At 48.2% G+C, this 18,719-nt stretch overlaps 1 protein-coding gene across 1 annotated transcript in view; it reads right to left on the reverse strand.

Moving 5' to 3' along the window:
- LOC144723035 (neuron navigator 2-like) overlaps positions 1 to 11,854 on the reverse strand; it is a 137,822-nt gene extending 125,968 nt beyond the window's left edge. The window contains exon 1 of the mRNA XM_078601563.1: positions 11,625 to 11,854. The gene's annotated coding sequence lies outside the window, so the exon portion shown is untranslated. The remainder of the gene's footprint in view (positions 1 to 11,624) is intronic.
- Positions 11,855 to 18,719: the final 6,865 nt, after the last annotated feature.

Raw genomic sequence — 18,719 nt, forward strand, 5'->3', positions numbered from 1 at the left:
TGTGCGCACTCGTACACGCGTCGAAACTCATCGAGAGAGAGAAACACACAACCCTAACTTCAGCACGGCATAGATAAATAATGGATTATTCATGTGAGTTCATGATGATTGTATGTATGCTGCATGTATGCATGTTGAACTTCTTTCGCACCGTACGTTGCCAGCCGTGCTAATCGGAGGCGCGGGAGAAAGGACAACACATTTGTTTGTCAAATCCACATGCTGGACGAAACCCCCCCTCCCCCACCCTTACTGTCGAAGTCGTGGGGATTGTTTGACCATAAATACGCCCAGGCTGGTCAGCGCTGAGGGTGGGGGGGGGAGCAGGAGTTTGGGGTGGCCCAGACCGGTTCAGATCTCACTCACCACTGCTGTCAAGCCACGAACCGGTATTCAAAATTTCAAGCGGCCAGGCTCACACAGCATCGTGCGACAAAAAAAGCCACTGCGTCACCTATCCACCGCCCTTCTCCCACCTGATCACCTGGGAAGCTGTTGCCGACGTGCCTGTCACATCTCGGACGCTAAGCTGCGTTGAGCCTGCGCAGTGTTTGGATGGGTAACCACCAGGAGCAAACGTGTTGTCATCGGGCTGCTATGGGGCTACGCGATTGACAGCAGAGGGCAGTACATCAACATTGCTGGACTGTACTTCTATGATGCCTCGTCTGTGCTGCCCGCCTTCACCAACCCGCACCGAGTTTGGTGAATTTGAGGTCAAAGAACCTGCCAAGGTTCACACGGTGTTGGGGAAGCCCTGATCTAGCAGTGGATTGGCAAAAGGGCTTTACAGCCGCACCCCAGAGTCACGGTCATTGGTGTGTGTGTGCGCAATACTGTGCACGTTATAAATCACACTTCTTATTACTACAAGGACATGTACTTACTGTACTGTACTGCGCCCTCCTAAATCGAGAGCTGCTCTTGCCCAACCCCCTCAATGGAAATTCTCTGCACTGCACCCGGCCCCGGTGATGGATTCTTAAGTGTGATGGACCTTTCCTTAAGAGCAATGTCTGCTCATTCATAATGCACGAGCACGGATAATGAAGAATGTACGGTTCACTTTCCAGGTTCGGCAAACTTGAAACGGACCAGGTGAACTACCGAGTCGACGCGTAATGTTTAATAACAACAATTTAAGTTCGAGCACTTGGTCAACTCCACTGCTGGATGAAGTCCCCCCCCCCCCATGGCATGTTGGGTCATGGGGTGTGTTTGAACATACTTCACTAACCTTGCCAATGCGGGTGGGTGAATAGGAATTCTAGGAACGGTTCGCTCGCCACAGATGTTAGCCATGGCCAGGAATGAACCTCAGGTGCCTGGCTTCGTGGCCGATAGTGGGCTCACCAATGCGCCGCCGATATAACCGCCCAATAGACAATAAAACAAATCGAAATACTGTAACGTATTTTATTATTGTCTCTGCTTTCATTTCTCAGACGGGAAAGTGTAAATTGATTGCGACTCCGCTGCTGCGGCTTTGTCTTCCCCGTTTCACTTCGTGGCGGAAAAGTGTTGAAAACAATACAGTTACTTACAATGAACAGAGATTTGATAATAAAAATATAGCTTCCTCAATTTGAGCCGCAATTTCAAACAACAAGTTTACCAACACGCACGCAGATATTGAAATCATCAGGGTTTTTTTGTTGTTGCAAAAGCAATTCTAACAGAACGCGTCTTTAAAAAAAAAAAACCACACGGAGGCTCGTGCACAAATCACACTTGGGGAGCTGAGCAAGGCCGTAATTATAATATTCAAATATGCTCAAAATGTCCCCTCCAATATATTGCTATAAAATAGATTTCTGTTTATATGATTGTGGTTATGGTTGCACTTTATTAATCCCTAATCTCTGCCATTACATACAATGAAACAAGAAAAGGTAAAAACATAAAACAGAGCAATGTTATACAATACACTATTAGACATTATTGTAAAAAATAAATTAAAACGTCCATCCCATGTGTTAGTGAATTTGTTAACATTTTAGGCAGGAAATTCGTTTTCAAATTGAGATCTTTTTTTCTGGGGGGGGGGGGGCCCAAGACACCCTGGAATATTTGGTCCCCCCCAATGTTGACTCCATTGCTACGGCCTTGGAGCTGACATCCACCGAGTGTCGCCTCGGTTTGTTTCTGAGTCGCAGTCGATTGTGTCTGGGCAGCTGGTCCCTGGGCTCTCAGTCCGCGGCGAAGTTGTGCATCGCTCAAATGGTTGACTCCTCGCCGGGGTGAACTCCACAGGGCACATGACAGGCTCGAATAGGTCGACTCAGCCTGAGCCGACCATACAAAGACAAAGATCCCCGTATAGCCTTAACAGGCTGTTGGGGCAAGTGCTGTTAGCGAGCAGCACCTATGAAGGCGGGCACGGCACACGAGGGGGTGGGTGGCCAACACCACGCCCGGCCGCCTTTGTCTCCCCAGTGGCGATGTTTTCACATCGCACCAGGTACTCATTTGAGGCTGAGTCGACCTAGGGGAGGCCCACGACCGGTTCAGATAATCGTCACTGGTGTTTGCCGTGAGCAGGAATCGAACCCGGGTCGCCAGGTTCGTAGCGCAACGCGCTAATCGCTACACCACCGCTCCCCATGCACACACAAATACACACGTACATCCACACACCCATACATACAAAGACAAAGAGACAAAGATCCCCCGTGTAGCCTGTGAGACCATAGGGGGCAAGTGCTGTTAGCGAGCACCATACATACAAACACACATTCACGCACACGTGCCACACCCACACTCACACAAGCAGGCACGCACACGCACGGATGCCCCCTTCATGCATACGGATTATACACCCATACAAGTGCAAAGTGTATTTTGTTTAACCAGGTGAGAACTCGTGGGAGCAGGATGAGTCTTATTAACAAGTCAGCTCGATTGTCGCACCCACACACCCACGCACGTTCCCCTATGAAGACCGGCACAGCACACCAGGGGATGGGGTGGACAGCACCACGCACGTCCGCCTTTGTCTCCCCAGTGGCGATGTTTACACACCGCACCAGGTATTCATTTGAGGCCGAGTCGACCTAGGGGAGGACCGGTTCAGATAATCGTCACTGGTGTTGGCCGTGAGCGGGAATCGAACCCGTGTCGCCAGGTTCGTAGCGCAGCGCGCTAACCGCTACACATGCACACATACACCCATACAAGCCCCCTAACCGCGCTGCAGCAGCAGCAGCAACACCAAGCCAGGAACTGTGCTGGAAGGCACGCACAGGAAACAGCTGCAGAACGCAAGCAGCTGCATTGGGGTAGGGAGGGGGGGGATACGGGGCTCGAGCGGGATGTGTGTCGCGGTGCGTCCGCTCCCCGCAGCAGCAGCAACATCGCCGGGAGGGAGTGCACGGGACCACCATCAGCAGGGCCCTCCATGGGGTGGGCGGGGGGGGGTACAGAGAAAATCCCACTGTGTGCCCCCCCCCGCCTCGAAACTAAACCAGAAGTTATTACATCTGACACCGTGACGTGACGTAGAAGCCCCCCCCCCCCACCGCACCCCCCCCCCCCACTCACCCCCAACACTCACCCCCCAAAGCGCGGGGCCCGGGGCTGTCGTGCCCGATTCGCCTTACACTCGCTACGGAATTGACCACCCACCACTAATTCTAGATTTGAAGCTTTCGTGACTGCAAGGATTCATATTCTTAGGTTTTTTCGGTAAAGTCACGTAGGTAAACAATTAAAATTGATAAAAGTAAAATAAAATAAAAATCACGACGTTTCGGAGGCAACACAAGCTTCCGTCTTCAGTTGGAACAGTCACAGCACGATAGCTGTACCACCACATTCACCCAGGTGCCACCGCGGTTCGCTTCGACACTCGCACGCGTGTCTGGGTGGCACCGCGTGTCGTTGCCGCACGGCGGCCCGGCCGACGTTTCGCTCCGCGTGCCACGTCACGCATCACGCCGGAACAGCACGCGGCACGAACGCGAGTTGCCCAGTCAACAGAGCTGCCTATAACGCCACCGTGTCAATAGCAACGCACCGGTGGACGTTAGCTTTACGGCGGTGAATGTCCTGCCATTTGCACGTGACGTCACGCCGACTGAATCTCCGTTCGTACAAGACGACACTTCTCCTCTTCCGTCGCCACGGTCTGCGACTCCATCGGTGTTGCAACCTCCCCGTGCCTCTGTCCAAGTGCAGTCTGAACCCCGTCCTTGCCTCCTCTGCATATGACCGACTGCCTGTCAAATAAATATGACCACTGTCCTTGTGATGACGCTATATACATCCATTTATTAAGTATTGTGATCATTAATCCTTTCCCCCTACAAAGACAGAGATTCTACCCTTAACATAATTCATAATATAGGTTTTTGGGTCAGATCGCGTTATTTATAAATGTGTCGTAACCCTCCACCACCCGACACGGCCAAACAGTAAAAAATGTGTCACGTTTTTCAAAGGACAAAATAATTCACTTCTTTAGCCCACCGGTGTGCTGAAGAGAGAATCAACAGCATTTTGAAATGTAACATAATGTTGGATAAGACCAACTATGAAGGCCGGAACGGATGGGTGATCAACACCACGCCCGGACACCTTCGTCTCCCTGGTGGCGATGTTTACACACCGCACCAGGTACTCATTTGAGGCAGAGTCGACCTAGGGCAAGCCCAAGACCAGTTCAGATATTCGTCTCTGGTGTTGGCCACGAGCGGGATTCTAACTCGGGTTCGTAACGCAACGCGATAACCTGCTACACCACCGCTCCTCCGTATGCGCACGCACGTGCACAAGTGCACACACACTCACGCGCACACACTCACGCGCACACACTCACGCGCACACACGCGCACACACTCTCGCGCGCACACACTCACGCGCACATTATTATTTCCCACTTCCAGTGCGTAAACAAGGAGCGGTGTTTGTCCTGTTGCCTTTTAAGCTGGCGACCGGTGGTCTAGAAGCGCTGCATTTCAATCACCGCTACCCATCGATCAGATAATGCATTGCTCTTATCGTTAACCCTTCGCGTGCCAGATGTGCGCCACAATATGATATCAAATTAATTCCAGCCATTCTCAATCCACCAATGGATCAATGCCCGTCCTCCCCACCCACCTCCCACCAAACCGGTGCCGTGTCGGTCACTGGAGATTTGGACCGACTCGCTGGCCCGCCTATTCGAAAGCTCGTGAGTGTAAATCATGGGAATTATTGCAATTGTTATAATTAAAACCACGTATTCCCGGATGTGATTAAAACAACTGATAAATGTTCATTCCCAGCAACATCGGTGCTTCCCCCCCCCCCCATAAACGTACGTTTTCCAAAGTTTAAACGAACACGTGGCCTTGGGAATAATGATGTGATTGAGCTACGCGACATACATGAGATCGGTAGTGGGCGGCACTCTGGGGGCTCGACGTGGGGGGGTCGACCTTGGGATTGAGTCGTCGTTGTGGGTTGGAGACACGAGATCGAGCACGGGGCGTTGAGCACGGAATCGAAATCGGTGTCGTTAAAAAAATCGATTCCGGTTCCATAACTCGTGATCTGAATCCGAATATTTACGTCGACTGGAGGAATCCGATGAGCTATAAAGCTCCTTCTCACAGACGTCCAGCACGCGTAGCCAGGACGACCTTATTTGGGCATGACACGCCTTACTTTACATAATCATATTGCATTCCTCCATAGTTCACAATTGAACACGTGGCGCACCAGTTAAATTGTTGCACAACTGTGAGGCTATGCAGACCTGATCGTATTTTCAAGTACCGATACCAAAGGGGAGTGTGACGTTCTAGTTGACTGCTGGACGAAGACCTGCCTACACCATGTTGGTCACAGGACAGTTTGACCAAACGTAACTTCGCCGAGCTAATCAGTGCAAGTTGTGAAAGGGAGAGAACCCAGCAACGGTCCAGGTATCGCTTGCCACCAATGTGAGCCGTGACTGAGAATCGAACTCGCATCACCGGATTCAGAGCGCAATGCGCTAACCACTGCTCCGCCGCTCCCCGCAAAGAATGAGTGCAAACGCCTGCAATTTGTTTAGAGATTTTCAAACTCTAACGGGGCTGCCAAACATAAGGAATCGTTTCGTCCTTCGGCGGCGGGTGGGGGGGAGAGAATTCTCAACGATGAATATTGGACTGCAGGCTGCAGTCTGGCTGAGACCCCCCCCATTCACCACGCTTCACAGTGTCTGGCACACAAATCGCACGCGCCCGCGCGGGCACCCAGCGGCTCTTTCGTTGCGTCGACAGCTACGCACGGCTCTGCGGAACGTTACGGTGCTCAGGAGGGGGAGATTTACCCTCCGCGTGAAAACAAGATCCACGTGCGTGCACGTGACATGCGAGGACCTCGCTCGATGGGTTTGCCGTGGAACGCACACGCGTGCAGCAAACCGCCACTGACTCATTTGATCATTCGCCGAGAAAATTTCAAAAATTCCACAAGGCTACTACTACTATCGTAGTCTATGTAAGTCTATGATGTGTCCCTATGCAAGTTTGTGTGACCCCCACCCCCTCCACTCTCCGTGTGAGTCTATATCTCAAATCATGCACCACACAATTGTATACGGTACATCATTGGCCGCCTCGATCATTCGTCCGTAGCATTTCAGGTATTTCACCAGGATACTCTTGAAGGCGTCCATTGGCTCACTCGCCAACATTCACATGAACGCATGCACATTGCTGAACGTATCCCTATCATACGAAAGAAGGGACTATTTTAGTCTATGGGGTCTGTGTGCAAGTCTGTGGGTCTCCATGGCTGTCTGTGGATCTCTGTGTAAGCCTATGGATCTATATGTGAATGTATGGTTGTCTATGTGAGTCTACGTGGGGAGCGGTAGTGTCGCGGTTAGCGCTACCCGAGTTCGTTTCCCGCCCACGACTAACACCAGTGACGATTATCTGAAGCGGTCCTGGGCCTCCCCTAGGTCGACTGAACCTCAAATTAGTAGCTGGTGCGGTGTGTGAACATCATAATTTGGGAGACACATTGGCGTGGTGCTAGCCACCCACCCCTTCTTATGCCGTTCCAGCCTTCATAGGTGCTCGCGAACAGCACTTGCACCAACACGTTTTTGAGGCTATACAGGGGATCTTTCTATATGCATCTCTACGTAAGTAATTAAATTTCAATGCATCTCAAACCATGGACCCGCATAGCAGCAGTGCCACTGGCCTCTTCGATCACTTGCCGACAGCGTTTCTGACATTTCTCCCAGTTAGTTTCGACTCACCAACCAACCACGCAATAAGCGTGCAGGCATTGTTGATCAACCCCCCCTCGCTCTGCCATAAGAAAGAAGACCAGGTCTAACATTGTACAAGTGGCTGCCCACGTCGGGTGGAAATAAAGGCACGATCAATTTGTTTAAAAGCTTTCCGAGATAAGCAAATGCTACCGTTTGTGATGGGGCAGATACTGGTCGTGACGACATAGGTGGTTTTACGACTTTACGAATAATTTATCTGGCCAGGAAGCACCTGCCGAGGTTTTTTTTTGCCAACAGCGTTTACAGAAAGGCGTTATTCTCACTGTTGCAGGGTGCGCGCCTGTCTGTAAATACGCCTGCCACTGGGATTTGTCACCATGTGGATGTTCTCGTCATTGATGGGTTTGACGCTTGTGCCAGTTCGATGTTTGCTGTGTTTATGTGCAGCCATCGCGTCGCTCCACTGATGGATGTGAGCTCTCCCACATAGTGCGGGAGGGGCTATTTCGCCATACTTCACCATTATGTTTCGATTTAAAGCTTTCGTGACTGCAGGGAGTCATCTTCTTGGCTCTTTCGGTAAAGTCACGTAGAATGGAAATAATAAAATGATAAGAAATCAAAACGTAATAAAATAATTCTCACGACGTTTCGGCCACAACGCAAGCAGCCGTCCTCAGGCTCCAAGCCTGGGGCGTGCCATTCAGACTCTGTCTTCTCGACAGACCTGTTCTCCACCTGAGGACGGCTGCTTGCGTTGTGGCCGATACGTCGTGAGAATTATTTTAATACGTTTTTATTTTTTATTATTTTATTATTTCCATTCTACGTGACTTTACCGAAAGAACCAAGAAGATGAATTCACCATTATGGTCAATGGGGCGCTGGCAAAGGCGGGGAGCATAGACGTGGGAACAGAGAAGTACAGTACAGCAACAGCTTTGTGCTGTACTATTCGCTGCTGCCCATAACGTTAGGACCCGTCCCAACTGGACATCTGTGAAAAATAGCTTCATAGCTCGTATGATTCCTCCAGTGTAAATCAATATTCTGATTCTGATAACGTAAGCGACGCAGCAGCCCATTAAACAGATGTCTTAGGCATGCTACCATAGCCCTCTCAAGCACTGTCCAGGTTCAAATCCCTGCTTAGCTTCCCATGTGATTTGGTCAGACGCCTCGTGTATAGTCGACATCGTCGCCTGTCGTGCCGACGGCACTAAGGCAGCCGTGACCCGTTCATCTCGATCGCGATGATGATGATGATTATGATGGTGGTGGTGGTAAGCGTAGGTTTTGGTTGTTGTCCTTCCTTCGTCACAAACACGGAGCTTTAATATTTACGTTTGTTCCGAGTTGATGCCACTTGTTGAGGGTAAGCACACACCAATATGGTCCTTATAATCAACGTTTTTGGGTTAGATCTCGTTATTTATAAATGTGTCGTAACTCTCCACCACCCGACACGGCCAATCAGAAAAAAAGTGTCACGTTGACAAAAGACAAATAGTTCACTGCTTTAGCCCACCGGTGTGTTGAAGCGTGAAACCACAACATTTACAATTTTCGGGCAATTCGCCAGAATGATGATGCTGGATGCAATTACCAGCGAAACGTCGTACTCAAAAATTGTAAATGTTGTGGTTTCACGCTTCAACACACCGGTGGGCTAAAGTAGTGAACTATTTGTCTTTTGTCAACGTGACACTTTTTTTGCTGATTGGCCGTGTCGGGTGGTGGAGAGTTACGACACATTTATAAATAACGCGATCTCACCCAAAAACGTTGATTATGAATACTATTGGTCGCGAAAGCCTGCTACGTGTTAAACTGATGGTCCTTATAAATGTCAATTTGCTTCCAGCGTTGGTCCGACAGTCTGAGAATGTCAACATCGCCCCCAAGACTCCACACATGATGTCACGACGATGGCTAATGGAAAACAAGTACAGATGTCGCCTTGACTGTACACTAATGATATATACTAATTATTATTATTTCCAGATCGCTACCGGGTTACAAATGTTGTTTTTGCGGGTCTCTCTCTCTCTCGCTTTACCTTCATAAACTTCAACCAATGACGATCAGGCGACGATGTTGCGAAATCGCACCTCCGATTAGCACGGTTGGCTACGTACGGTGCGGAAGAAGGTCAACATACAATACATATTCGTAGGTTTTTTCGGTAAAGTCACGTAGGTAAAAAACTAAAATTAATAAAAGTTAAATAAAACTAAAATAAAAATCACGACGTTTCGGAGGCAACACAAGCTTCCGTCTTCAGGTGGAACCGTCACAGCACGATTGCTGTATCAAGGGAGAGAAATTCCAAGAACACAGTCCTTGTATATATACTGGTTGAGGGTGGTAGGAGCCAAGGTAGGCCCTGAATATTATTTTTGTGATGATCCGAAACTTCGTTTTTTTTACTTTGATTAATTAAAAAAAATTTCCTACGTGACTTTACCGAAAAAACCTAAGAATATGAATCCTTGCAGTCACGAAAGCTTCAAATCTAGAATACAATACATAATTAATAACTCACGGCTAATTATCAATTAATCTACTTCTCGGCGAGACCCCCCCACCCACCCACCCTCATGCCACGTCTGTCCCGATGGGTTGTTTGACCATACTTCACTACGCCAGTCAGTGCGAGTTGTCGAAGGTGACGGCTGTGTGTGCCCAGTCTCTGATTTCAGATACCACGCGCCACGGATATAATATCAATACTTCTAGATTTGAAGTTTTACTGGTAGGAACCTCCTGGTTACACCAGCCCACAGGGGATTATTGTGTCCGTCCGTCCGTCGTGCATCCAAAAATGGGAGGGGTGGGGCTGGGTGGAGAGGGGAGGGGTGGGGAGGGGCTGGTCACCCCGTGGTGCCCTTATAAAACTCAACGTTTAACCTACTCACGCCGGCTTGTGCCCGCCCTCACAGTCGGCCAAATTTGCGGAATACACCACGCCGCCGTTGACCCTGGCCATTGACCGAGCAACCCAACGTTCCTACCAGCTCCCTCCGCAGGAATGTGTTCGTGACTGCAAGGATCCATACTCTTTGTTTTTTTCGGTAAAGTCACGTAGGTGAAAAAAAATAAAAAATAAAATAAAAATAAAACAACTAAATTAAATCACGTTTCGGAAGCAACACAAGTATCCTTCATCAGGTGTGACTGCTCCAGCAAAAACAATACTTATCAAATATAATTATTATTGTGATGTTAGCCATAGCAGGGAATCGAACCCAGGAGGCCGAGTGTATAGCCTGGTGCACTGCCCACTGTGTACCTGTGTTGCCCGTCAGATGTTAGCTCATCTGTCTCAGCCACTCTCTTTCGCCTGCTTTCGTCGCCGTGAAAGCGTTCCGTTTCTGTGACCCGTGTGTTTTCATGTACGGCGCTTTGAGGTGCCGTGACATTTAAGAGCCCCTTTGAAAGGCAACTCCTTGTGTTTATATTCTTTGGATCTTTCGGTAAAGTCACGTAGATAGGTTCAAAGAAAATAACAAAAAATAACAAAAAACTACGATATTTCGATCGCAACACAAGTGTTCGTCATCAGGAAGAAGGAGAAAAACGCTTGTGTTGCGATCGAAACGTCGTAGTTTTTTTTGTTATTTTTGTTATTTTCGTTGAACCTATCTACGTGACTTTACCGAAAGCTCCAAAGAATATGAATTCCTGCAGTCACGAAAGCTTTAACTCCTTGCGTTTACCTTCATACATTTGCCACGTGTGCTGGGGAAAAAAAAGGAGGAAAGCAACCGTGAACCAGAGAGCAGAACGCCACGTTCTAGACATCGCCATCATCATCATCGTGGCCGTTAAGAACACGTGGGGGGCAGGGGCAGGCCACGTCGTGAGCGAGAGACGATGTGTCCAGTGGTCGAGACCCGTGAACGTGTGCACTGGATGTATGTCAGCAGCGTAAAGAGAGTGGAGGCAGGTGTTGCCTTGCCCCACTTGGTCAACGCAACAAAATTGGGGGGCCTTCTAGACAACCAACATGCGATGTTTTCAACAACAGTGTAGGAAAACTAAAACTTGCTTTAAAACGCCGTTTACATTTGTTATATATATATATATTTTTAAAAACTTTTATTTAGTAGTGACTGCAGTTTTCTGAAGACTGAACGCCCCGACAGCGTTAAACGTTCGAGACCGTGAGCATAACGACGATGTGACGAGGCAAGAGAAGCCTGCGATACATAACAGCGTCGGTGCGACCGTGCGAGACAAATCAAAGATTGTGACCCCACCTGACCAATTGCCGTACCCCCTGAGCCGACAATGTCATTACGCCACTGTTGTGTGTCGAACTTCTTTCGCGCCGTACGTGGCCAACCGTGCTAATCGATGCCAGAGTGGGAGCCAGAGGCGATAATTCGCTGGAGTATATTACCTTTGCGAAGATGGCAGTGATGCAATCAGCTTGCGGGCAGGAGCTTCGTGGATTGTTGCTACTACGGTGGTCGGCAATGGCTTGAGGTCTTCACCCAGCAGTTGACAGAACATGGCTGGTGACGACGCGGAGAGAAAATAAAGATTCGTTTTTATTCGTAAACATTCCTTTCGATCACCGTGATGAGAGCCACAGCAGCCCCAGCCTCGGCACCACAAGATCTCCGCGGCCATGGCCCTGCTCTCTGAACTCATCCCACCCCCCCAACTAGTTCCGCCACCCTCGGTTAATTCCCAATTATCGAATCCACCCATCAACTCCCCGTGCACCTGTTGCCCATTGTGTGCGTGGCTGCAGGCTCCCGCCCCCCCTCTCAGCCCCATCGTTTGAGGAGCGGTGGTGCAACGGTTAGCGCGCTCCAGTACGAACACGACGACGAGATCGATTCTCGCTCACGGCCAACACCGGTGGCGATTATCTGAACCCGTCTTGTGTCTCCCCTAGGTCGACTCGGCCTCAAATGCGGAGCTGATGTGCTGTGTCAACATCGCCATCGGGGATGTCTGCGATGCGAGTAGATCGCACGCCGTACATCTGTAGGGCCGGCACCACACAGTGACGCACGCGATGTCACTACACATATAATGATGAGGGTCGCGTTACCCTCGCAGCCGATAGAGGTGCTGCCACTCAGGGCACATCTTAGCGAGGTGAGGGGCGTGAGCTACAACTGTCGTGACAATGTATAAGCTGCAATGCAGTGCCGCCGTGGGGGGCAGAGTTAGTGGATGGCACAGAGACGTCTGCGAAACACTCAACTTCAGGGCAATCTTGGAGGCAGCAGAGAGAGTAGGTTGCTGACACGATATTTGTATGGAATTTGTAGTGCTCTCTCACCGCAAACGCGTGGATATTTTTTTTTCTTCTCCAGGCACTCTGCGCATCTCCCACGTGCAAAATCAGAGATGATGAATTGGTAAGAGTATTCCCAAGAAGGACCCACTAGGAGATGGGTCTTGAGACACGTACGAGGCTGTTCAATGACACAAGCATGTATCCCAACACCTTTGAGGCAAGGGTTGGTGGACCAAGCAGATGTTTTAAAACTCCCAAACCCACTAGGCTGAGTTGGACAAGAGATGACAGACCATCAGATGGATTCTTGGAGCCATCTGTGCAGGGTCTTGAGTATTATCTCCTTTCCACGTGTGGATTATGAAAATGGTTTGATGAATCTGTCGTAGCATTACAAACCCCAGCATCGACAGCCCATGCCCTTTATAACAAACGCGTAAATAAATATGACTAAATGTCTACACTGAGCGCAAAGCCGGAATAGTTGTCACGCGCTAGTATGTGTAATGTGTCAACAAAAAGCCACTTGTTCCCAATTCATTATTGTTCGGTCATTTCCCAGAGTACAATAATAACCCACAAAGTCCCTAGGGAAAGACACAATAATAATAATAATCTCACCAAAGTGAACGAGAGAGAGAAAAAAAACGAAATCAAACCGTCAGCCACATTTGCCAATTGTTTGCCTACTTCGTCCGAAAAACACAAACACGCGCGCGCATGTGTGTTGGCGAAAGGTAATAACAACGGTTGGGATATGAACGGCGGAATAACCAAAAACATCTTCTTGGTTCTTTCAGTAAAGTCACGTAGAATGGAAATAATAAAATAATAAACATAAAACATAATAAAATAATTCTCACGTTTCGGCCACAACGCAAGCAGCCGTCCTGAATTCAGACTCTGTCTTCTCGACAGACCTGTTCTCCACCTGAGGACGGCTGCTTGCGTTGTGGCGGAAACGTCGTGAGAATTATTTTATTATGTTTATTATTTTATTATTTCCATTCTACGTGACTTTACCGAAAGAACCAAGAAGATGAATCCCTGCAGTCACGAAAGCTTTAAATCGAAAAAAAACATTCCACCAAGCTCGAAATCGGACGGCAGCGGGCAACAGGTGTCACATGTCGGTGCAATTGTTCCGCGCAGAAACATTTGGTGGCCCTAGATTCTCTGAAGTCCGCTAACTCCCGTGGGACTCTGCCCAAGGGAGACTGTCTGAATCCGATATCCGGGGGTTTTGTATTAATCCAGAAACTATAAAGCCCGTGAGAGTTTCACACAGGAACACACGAATATCTGCCACCGAGCCCACGATCGCCCCTGGAAAGAAGACATAAGCACCAACATCCAGTTATGTAAACGCAGCGGGTTTAAGGAATGCGTAGTGTGCATGCGTGTGGGAACTGCCCTCTCTGTCTGTGGAATGCCTGGTGTTGATTGAACGGTAGGCACAATAAGATAACTTCGGCCACACCCAGATCTCCGGCGTGCCCGGTGCACCCTGTTTGTTGTTTTGTTATTGTCGTGCCTTTCACCACTGGAAGCGTGACACAATAGATGAGTATTAGCAATAGAGGTGAGGTCTTAGAACTGTATACAGCATCTCCACACCCCATAAGTGAATGTTCCTTTTCAGTTTGAATGTTATTATAAGTGTTTTTTTTAAGTTCAACTACACAGTAGTACTGGGGGAGCAGTGGCGCAGTGGTTAGCGTACGACACTTTGAACCCGGCGACCCGAGTTCGATTTCCAGCCACGGCTTATGCAAGTGGTGACCTATATATGTGTTGTGTCGGTGTGTAGCACAAGTCGGAGACGAGGTGGTTGCAGGAGGCAGCTTCTTTTATTCGTTACACCATTCCGGCCGCTCACGCCACACCGGATCGCCTCCTCTCTCGACCACGACCGAGACAGTCAACAACCGTCCGGCCGCACAATAATCGGGCAAAGGCGGCAGCAACGAAGGCGGCGGAGACAGCGACGACGAAGACGAGTCCACTCCCAGAACCGGCAGCCAGGAGCTCTCCGCTGCTTTTATTCGACTTGGCGCCTCCCTTCTCGAACCCACCAGCGGGTTCCAGGGCCCTCCCGTTGAGGTCTTCCGTGACCCCCTTGCCCCAGTTCCTCCGCCCTGCCGGCACAACAACAACCGCCATTCGCCACTAAGTGGCGGTGACGTCACCACGACGCTTGTGCCAGGCTAGGTGCACCTTGAGGCCACGTGAAGTGTCGAACGCCCGCTGGCAGGAGGTCACGGGGCAGACCCAGCAGGTGCCACGGGTCGACTGACCGAGATGACCGAGATGACTGGCTGATGCACCACGTGTGCCCCCCTACTGTGCCAACTTGTTGTGCTTTAGCCACCCGGCACACACACACCCAGACACACACCCAGACACACACACGCGCGCCGTGCAATGTGCTCCACGGCGTGAGAGCGCTAAGTGTCCACCGCAGTTGCCGCTGCTGGACAGCAGTCTGCGCTGTGTCACTACATGTGTACTGGTCTCTCCAAACATCCACCGCCTCCATCCCCCACCCACTTCTTTGACAAACCCACACTGACCAGCGTGGTGAAGTATGTTCAAACCACCCCCATGAACAAAATACCAGGGGAGAAAGCTCATTACAGCGGTGGATTGAATGATTATTAATTTTAAAAGTTATACGTTGCATATGTCATCACTGGATAAAAAAAACAACGAAACGGTGTCTTTTGGTATAATAACGTTTCAATAATCCCACCTTAAGACATTTAAAGAGACGTGCAATGACCCCCCGCTTTGTCCTGGCTGGCACGAATAACGCAGAGACGGCACAAAACTCCCACTCTGACGTCCCGCCCCTCTCCCCCGACTGCGGCGCCGTTATTCTGCCAAATGCGTGGGTCGCGCACCGTTCAGGCGAAGGTTATGATATTGGCATGGTTAGAACAAATCTTCGGGCCACCTTGGAGACGAGGTTATTGCTGATTTGGATACTTGCGAGAGCGGCTTGGATCTTTTTTTATGGGGGGGGCGTGGTTTGGGTCCTGTCTCTAGGATTCTGTACTGTATACTCTATGGGTTTTTTTCCGGTAAAGTCACGTAGGTAAAAAAATAAAATTAAAAGTTAATAAAAGTAATAATGGAAATAAAATAAAATAAAAATTATTGAGGCCACGTGATTTATTATTTTATTTTATTTCCATTATTACTTTTATTAATCTTCTTGGTTCTTTCGGTAAAGTCACGTAGAAGGGAAATAATAAAAATAAAACATAATAAAATAATATATACTTTTATTCACTTTTAATTTTATTTTTTACCTACGTGACTTTACTGAAAAAACCTAAGAGTATGAATCGTTGCAGTCACGAAAGCTTCCAATCTAGATTCTGTAATGGCCTGTTTTTTTTACGTTGAGCTCGTTGGGGGGAAATCTGAAACCAGAGCGACAGCCACATCTTGACACGGTTGGTTCGGCAGACAGAGCGCGAGGTTGCAGAAGTTCACTTCAATCACAAATTGGCAATTTCCACTGAGACCCTGGTCACGCCATGCAAGGGTAATTAGTAATTACGGCTAAGGGGGGAAAAAAGCTCGTTCTGTAAAAAAAAGAAAACCCAGTGCAATTTGGGTTAATGCGTTATAAATTGTGTCTGGTAAGTCTAGCAGACGTTGGAACCGATCTAAACTCTGGTTTTGAAAATAATTTGTTAATTGTGAGAGTTTAATGTCTGTGCTTCAAAATTTTTATTCTAATAATTGTACACTGTATAACTGTATTTCAAAATAAAATAAAACTCCGGAATTTAAATCGACTATTTTGACGATTTATTGCAATCTCCCAGAAATATGAAGCCTGTCTTTCAATCCATCCAGGGACACTTTAATTTTTTGTTATAATTGCAAATACCCTTTAACCAATTGCTACAAAAAGTATCACAAGACTTATCAATACCAGTGCTAACATCTGTATTTCTGTGATCAAGATTGGCAAACGAAATGCTTATTTTTTATAATTTTGTGCTGCGCAACAATGAATTAATTCGTGGCTTAATATCGACCCCTTTGCTCTGGACACATGCATCAAACCATGTGTTTAAGAAGCAATATATTGCTTTTTGTAGTCATACACATGTACCGTGGCCCATCAGCCATTAGAGGCGTTACCATTCAATGCAACATTAAACATTGATTAATTATTGAACAGAATCGTGACCTTCAGTTGCAACACCGTTTTCTATCGTTGGGGATGGATTCAGCCAGGGGTTGGAAAACCTTGTCTTTACTCAGGGCTGAATAGGGCTGTCAAATATATTTGGCAAGCAATCGCACATCAACGCACACACTTCACTTACTCGTGCCACCGCAAGGAAGCACACCTTCAGGTTAAAAAATATTCCACTCTCGTGCCAGATTAGTGCGTCTAAGATGCTCGCAGTGACGGATAAAATCTCGTGTCGAAGTGGTAAGCTACACGTGGAAATTAAGTTGTGGCCCGTTTTTGGCCCACGTGGCTCTGTGGAGTAACTTCGCAGCTTACATAGTTTTTTTGCTCTTTGTTTTAACCAGTTGAAAAACAGCACGGTTGTCCCAATACCGGCTGGTAAATGCAACACACTACACGATACATGTCAACCCGCACGGACAAAAAAAAACTCTTCTGCACAATAACAGAGATGCTAATATTTGTCTGGCTGCTGTAAACAATGCCATTTGTGAGCGAGGTGCTTCATAATACGCGAGTAAACGACGCGATCGCTGCCACATCAACGCTCGCCAAACATGGTCACTCCACGCAGTTTCGTGGCTCCAAACACTTGAAACAATAACAAGTTGTACATTTAAAAAAGAAATCTGCCACGTGGGACCATACGTGGTGACTGATTGGGTAGTCCTTCATCCAGCAGCGGAATGATCATGACTCATGACAATTATGACACGCACAAGTGTCGTGACCTAGTCAGAAAATTGGGCAGTTTGAATTGGAACCACAAACATGCCAGTGGGGGTTACGTGATGACCCGGGTTGTATGTTGTGCTGCCATCTGCTGCAACTGCCATGGTACTTAACAGCCTCAATCGAGCACGAAAAAAGTATGTTTTACAATATTGTAGAGTGCAATTGTCTTACGTAGTTGAATTGTGCACATCTTACATTTAAGAATAACTTTTTGAAATCCTCAACAATGGTTTTGTGCTGGAAATCTCAGAAGTTATTCTTAGCCCGTTGAGGTTGCCTATGAATGAGACCCGTGCAGGATTTGACACGACTCTAATTTTTTCAGCGGGCTCCTGCCACGTTTTCGCAGTTGGAGCGATGATTGCTGCGCAGGTTCCAATCGAGTAATTTGTGGATAATTTTTCAAATTTAGATCTTGACGCCAGCACACAATGGCTTACTCTTGTGAATGACGCCACGGGATCTTGAACGTCCACTTTGCAGCAGACTGCGAGTAGTATTAAGGTTAATTCACCAGTAGTATTAACCAGGGTTGCCGCTAGGTTCGAACCGTCAACCTCTAGCAATGAGCGGCGAATGCGCTACCGCTGGGTCACGTCACCGGCTTGACGAGGTGTGTGCTCGTTACCTGTTGAGAAATAACCAAACTTGGCGTCTGCATCACCAGCAACCCTGCATAATGCGTGTAAGCACGAATTCATCATCATCAGCGCCACTCAACACAAAGTTTTCCGGACTGTTTGACATTAATAACGGTGACCACCGGGTAGACATGCAATATTGAACGAACGTTGGCATGTGGTTATAATGGTTGCTCCAACGTTCCAAGTGTACTGGGCAGTGGCTTTCACCTTTCCCCACACTACATCACTAGCCGTGATCTATCAACTGCTGCATGAAGGTCTTTTCAAGCCGTAGCCATCTTTCGTGGTCTCTCGCACCTCCGAATAGCACGGTTGGATGTGTACAGTGCGAAAGAAGTTCAACATAGCTACCATATAATAATCGATTGCTCCATCTCTGTAGCGAAAGACAGAGAGAGAGGCAAAGGGTGGCACATCTGCAGCAATGGAGTGAAAGCTTTGGAAGAAGCTCACATCGGCAACATGCAAGGGAAGAGGCGTCGACACGAAGGCTGTAGCCATGGAGTCAACATTGGGGGGGACGAAATCTTCCAGGGGGTCTGGGGTCCCCCCCCCATAAAAAAATCTAAATTTGAAAACGAATTTCCCGCCTAAAATATAAAAAAATTCACTAACACAAAGGATGGACTTTTTATGTATGTT

The sequence above is a fragment of the Lampetra planeri genome, chromosome 16 (genome assembly GCF_965212315.1).
Source record: "Lampetra planeri chromosome 16, kcLamPlan1.2.h2, whole genome shotgun sequence".
Classification (NCBI taxonomy): Eukaryota; Metazoa; Chordata; class Hyperoartia; order Petromyzontiformes; family Petromyzontidae; genus Lampetra; species Lampetra planeri.